The following is a 6,621-nucleotide window of genomic DNA, read 5'->3' on the forward strand; positions in this document are numbered from 1 at the left end:
AAAAAAATAAAATAAAATAAAGTGAAATTATTATTTGCAGATGACTTGCTACTCTATACAGAAGTCCCCAAAAACTCCACCAAGAGTCTTGTAGACTTAATAACCAAATTTAGTATCATAGGAGGACACAAAGTTAATACTCAAAGAATCAATAGCATTTCTGTACACAAACAACAAACATACTGAGAGAAAATTAGGAAAACAAAACCTTTCCCAATAACATCAAAAAAACAAAATACTTAGAACTCAATCTAATAAAGGAGGTAAATGATTTATGCAGTGGAAAATTATAGTACTCTAAAAAATGAGATCAAAGTAGATTCAGAAAATAGACAAATATTCCTTGCTCCTGGATAGGAAGAACCAGCATTGTCAAAACGGCCATACTACCAAAATTGTTATACAGATTCAATGCAATCCTGATTAAAATACCACAATTATACCTCACAGATCTAGAAAAAGCATTCCTAAAATTAATCTGGAACAAGAAGAGACCCAAGGGCTGGCCAGATAGTTCAGCATACTAAAAAGCCTGCTTAGGAAGGCACAGGGATCAGGGTTCCATCTCAGCATGCCATGCCAGCCCTGCCCCTGGGGCACACTGACATGGCAACTGAGACTGGGTGTGGTGGCGTGCACCTATAATCCCAGCACTTGGGCGGCTAAAAACAGGAGGTTCACTACTAGTCTGATCTGTGTAGTGAGACCCTGTAGACCCTGTACTAAATACATTAAAAAGAAAGAAGAGACCCAGAATATGAGTCACAAAGGAAAGGCAACAGACATTATAATCTCTGACCTGAAATTATACTTCAAAGCTACTGTGATAAATTTAGCATGATACTGGCAGAAAGAAAGAAGAAAGAAGAAAGAAAGAAAGAAAGAAAGAAAGAAAGAAAGAAAGAAAGAAAGAAAGAAAGAAAGAAAGAAAGAAAGACCTAGAGTAATTGGAAGAGATTAGAGAATCCAGACACAACTACAAACATAATTATCTTATCTTTGACAAAGGGCCAAACATGTTCACTGGGAGGAAGATAGGCTCTTTAATAAATGGTGCAGAAAAAACTGGCTTTCCACATGCCAAAGGCTAAATTAGGTCCATGTCTAACACTAGGTACTAACCTACAGTCAAAATGGATTAAAGATTTAAATACTAAAACAGAAACACTAAATCTACTGGAGGAGAAAGTAGGTAGAAACCTTGAACACATAGGAGTAGGTAGAGAGTTCATGAACAAAAACAAAACTGTATGGGAAATCCTTCAAAGAATCAACAACTAGGATCTCATCTTTTTGAAAACTTTCTGCACATCAAAAGAAATCTCCAACAGAGTAAAAAGAAAACCTAAAAAATTGGAAAAAATTACAGCAGACTGTCCCTCTAACAAAGACCTTCTATCTAGAACATATAAACAATTTTTTAAATCCCCCAAATTCAAAGAACCAATCAAAAATGGGTATCTGAGATAAATATACACTTCTCAGATGAAGAAATATAAATGACAAATAAATATATGAAAAAATGTTCAACAACATTTGTCATTTGAGAAATGCAAATTAAAACAACACTGAGATTCCATCTCACCCCAGAAAAAATGCTATCATCAAAAAGTCAACCAAGGGGCCGGGGAGATGACTCAGTGGAATAAGCGCTTTCCCGGCAAGCACAAGGGCCTGAGTTCAATCCCCGGTTCAGCAAAAAAAAAAAAAAGAAGAAGTCAACCAATAAAAAATGCTGGAGGGGCTGTGGCTAAAAAGGAACACTTCTCCACTGTTGGTAGAAGTGTAGACTGGCATAACCACTATGTAAATTACTCAAAAATCTAGGTTTGGAGCTCCCACTCAACCCAGCTATTCCCCTCTTGGGAATTTTTCCAAAAGAACCAAATACATCATACCACAGCAATGTATGTGTATCCATGTTTATATTAACACGATTTTTTTTTCATTTTATGTATTTGGTACAGGGTCTCACTATGCAGCTGGGACTCATAGTGATCCTCCTGTTTTCAGCCTCTCCAGCACTGGGATTACAGGCACACACCACCATGCCCAGACTTGGTTGCTGGCTCAGTGACCAGCACGGTCACTAATGGGGCCAGCATGGCATACAGGAGCTGAGATCACACCCTGGTCCCTACACTTGCCAAAACAGACACTTAGTCCACTGAGTTATCTCGCTGGCCCTAATCACAGCTATATCTTGGAAACAACCCAAATGCACATCACCTGAGGAATGGATTAAAAAAGATGCAGTATTTTTTTTAAAGAAAGTAAAAAAACATATTAAAGCTGAAAAATTGCAAATGATATAGAATTTCTCTAATCAAAATAATATGCATTTTATACTACTTGTTGTATTGCATAGTGTTGTCTTCCAATTAGTTGTTTATATTACCAGATATATGCATGCAAAATTGGAAGAAAGAAAAAACTATATAAGAAATTAAGAGAAAAACTGTAGAATTGAAAAAAGGATTAGCTCAGGTGCTTAAGTGCCTGCTGAAACAAAGCAATCAGGCTTAGGATGCTGTGGTTCAATCCCCACATCCTCAAGCCAAACCCTGAAGGCATCCTGAGCCAGCAAAAAGAAAAAGAGAGAGAGAGAGAGAGAGAGAGAGAGAGAGAGAGAGAGAGAGAGAGAGAGAGAGAGAGAGAGAGAGAGAGAGAGAGAGAGAGAGAGAGAGAAAACAAATTAAGCACCAGTTGCTCCTTTCTATACACTGGCAGAAATGCACAGTACAGTTGTACAAACCATCCTACCTACATACATAGATGTATCCCCCCCACTATCTTTCCTGTTCTTGTCAACTCAGTAATTCCTTCCTTTTGAACAAGTTCATTCCCTTTTCCCAGTAAAGATATGGTACCTTTACACAATGGAGTATTATTCAGCTATAAAAGAAAAAGTAAACTTAAGGCTTTTATCCATAAATGGATGCAACTGGAGACCACACTCATAAGTGAAATAAATCAAACCCACATGTGCAAACATCATATTGTCTCCCTAGTGTAAGAACCTGAAAGATTAAATAATATCTGAAAGGTACAATGGACACTGTGAAATGGAAAGAAACTGCTCAAAGGGAAGGAAAAACTAGGATGAAGAAAAGGATGAAAGAAAAAAAGATGGAATGTAAAAAGGTGTATTTATATACAGGATAGTTTAGATAATTGTATTGCTGATTCCTCCTGGTCTGTTGAAAGGAGCAGTTATTGTTTAATTTTTTCTTCTCCTTTTTCATTGCTTATAACATTTTTAAACCAGTTTTGCTTGCTTATATCTGGTAACCTAAATAATTTTTTTTCAAGCAGAAAAATGTACATTTAATATCAGACTTCAAATTTGTAACTATACAGGTAGGGAGAGGGGCATTGGTCTGTGTCCTATCTATTCTGTGTCCAGAACTGGGTGGGCAGCAGGAGTCCAGGAAGGCAGCTCAGCTCCATGATGAGCACCCATTGATAGAGGGAGAAAAACTGGTCTCGGGTGAGTGACCTCCAAACAATATAGGGCTGGACCTGACCCGCGTGAATTCATGTTCTCTAAAGCTGAAGAATGAATTTGAGGAACAAACAGGTTATGAGCAGAATATATTTATTGAGAGAAAGAAAGCTCCTGTCCCGAGAGAGGGACAAGGGGCGGGGGCAAGTGGGTAGTCTCCCCCCCCCAACCCGGCCCCCCAAGTTGTCTCTTGCAGGGATTTTTATAGAGGAAAACTATGTGGTGAGGCGGGTCTAAGGTGGTGGAGAAGACATGGGAACTTGCTTAGTTGGGCATGAGGTGGGACAAGACTATAGTCAACCAATGAGATTACAAGCACAATTGCCCAGGTAAAATTGAATAAATCCAGTATCAAATAGGAAAGTGAGTCACGTAGCAAGTGGGCATGAATACAGGACAGGGTTTCTTCCAGTTGGGGGTTGGGCTAGTGACTCATTTGGGCTCTTTCAAGTTGACTGATACTATTTAGGATATCAATCCCTAATGCCCATCCCTAGGGAAGTATGTAGCTGTGCTTCCTCTTTTTGTCTTGGTCTTCAGGTGTGGCCCATATGGGAGTGTCTGTCTCTTCCAAGTTGCAAAATCACCTTGTCTTCCATCTTGTCTCCTTGAGGGCCTGGCCCTGCCTGACTGCCTATAATATTTCTATCTAACTCAGCTGCCTACAACACCATGATGTCCTGGCTCAGGCCTGTCAACTGTAACCTCTGTCCTGCCATCACAGGAGCAGGAACAACATCAGGTTAGATGCTTCAGAGAGTGCCTCTGCTCTGAGGTAGCTGGAGAAAGAATCTCTTTTGTTTATCTAATTCTGTGTCTCCAAAGAAAGTGAAGCCACTAAGAGCCCGTGCCCAGCCATTCACAGGACAGGGCTTAGACAAACAATTTTAAGACAGCAGTGTTCAACATAACATAATCTATTATCTTGTTTAGTGAAATTCTGAACAATTTCTAATGATTTTTTACTTTTTTATTCTCCTTTTTAAAAAAACAAGAAAAAAGAAAAAGAAACAATCAATGGAACTTACCATTTCAACAGAATAAAAAAGAGAAAAAAAACAATAAAAGTGATACAGAATTTCAAAATGAGATAGAATTCAACAATGGTTATTATATTGCATATTGTTATCTTTAAAGTATTTGCTCAGATTATAAGATATAGGTATGCAAAACTGATCAAGCAATAGAAGCACTATCTGTTCCTCTACTTAACCCTAACAGATAGATACATTTAGGTAGATGATGGATAGATAGATAGATAGATAGATAGATAGATAGATAGATAGATCAGCCTCTTTTCTCCACTCCACCAGTCCCATCATCTAGTTGAGCTCTCCAGGGTCTCTTCCGGATGGAATTATGATTTAGACATAAAATAAATAAAATAAATTCCCCTTGAAGTCTCTTGTGTTTGGAAAGTTATTTATAAGTTCAGTAATGGGCCAGCCAAATAGCTTAGTGGATGAAAACGCCTACAAGCAGGCACAGGGACCATGGGTTTGATCCTCCGGCCTGCGATGCTGGCTGTGTCCTCAAGGAGCCCTGAAACAGCAATTGAGATTGGGTGTGGTGTTGCACGCCTGTAATGCCAGCTCTTGGAAGGCTGCAAACAGGCAGATCGCTACAAGATGGATCTAGTAGTAAGACCCTGAACACCCTGTAGACCCTTCCTTAAAATACAAAAAGAAAGAAAGACAGAAAGACAGACAGACAGACAGACAGACAGACAGACAGACAGACAGACAGACAGAAAGAAAGAAAAAGAAGAAAAGAAAAGAAGTTCAGTAGTGAAAAGTGCTGGGAGATGAGGCCTGACTGGAGGTGGCGCACTGGGGCATAACCTGGAAGAGTGTATTGTCCCAGCTCCCAGCTCCTTCTTTCTCTGAATTTCCTGACTGCCATGGAAAGAGCAGTACTTCTTGGCTACGCCCTGCCACCACACCATTTCTGCTTTGGAACAAGCCTAACATAGATTGAATTTTCTGAAGACCATATGCCAAAATGAACCTCTCTTCCAATAATCTGTGGGTATCCATTGTTTTATCCCAGTGATGTAGAAGCTGACTAATACAGATGGTTCTGAGGGTCTCCTCACTGACCTCCCTAGCCCTTTCTTGCTCATTTCCAAACCATCTTCCACACAGAAGCCAGAGTGAGTTTCATAAAACGTATCTGGATCCAATCACTTTCTTTTCTAAAACTCATTAATAGTTCCCTTTGATCTTCAAATAGAATCTAAATGCCTTACATTAACTTCAGCAACCTTGTATCACATGACGTTAACTTTACAAATATATAAATAAATGCCTCTACTGTTGTTAAGGGGGTCATTTTACCAGTGAGGCTAGAGACCACCATCTGAGCCAGCTCTTGTATTCTTGTCTATCTTTTCCTCATCCCTGCCACCATTTCTCCCCATGGTACACCAAGACCAACAGAGTCCCACATAGGACAATATAGTCCCCTTTTGTCTATATCTACTTATCCTTGAGAATTGTGTTCTCTCAAAATACATCACAAAGTTTTAATAAATAAGTATATTCGGGCTGGGGAGATGGCTCAGTGGTCTAAAGCACCTACTTAGAACAAGTTTAGCAAAGCACAGGGACCGTGGTTCAATCCCCCAGCGCCACATGCCAGCCAGCCCCGCCCCCAGGCGGGCTGAGCTGGACACACACACACACACACATAAATAAATAAAATTTTAAAAAAGGAGTCCAATCTAGTAGTAAGACCCTGAACACCCTGGAGACCTTTCCCTAAAATACAAATAAATAAATAAATAAATAAATAAAAAATAAGTATATTCATCATATTTAGCTTGCTTTCCAAACTGTGGAGCTGGATATAGCTCATAACCAAGACTATATAATATTTGTAAATATTTCCCAGTTGTTTATACATCACTTCTTATCCTCCTTACTGTTTCCTTTTTTTTTTTTCTGCAAAGCTTTATTCTAGAGGGGCTCAGTCCTTCTTGGCAGCTGCCTTCCTCATGGCGGCCAGCACGTTGCTCAGCTCCTCACGCTTCCTCTTGGCGCGGATGTGCGTCCCCACTCTTTTCTTGATGAACTTGAGGGCGCGCTTGTCCTTGGAGACCTTGAGCAGCTCCATGG

Source organism: Octodon degus, unplaced genomic scaffold, assembly GCF_000260255.1.
Source record: "Octodon degus isolate 3935 unplaced genomic scaffold, OctDeg1.0 scaffold00276, whole genome shotgun sequence".
NCBI lineage: Eukaryota > Metazoa > Chordata > Mammalia > Rodentia > Octodontidae > Octodon > Octodon degus.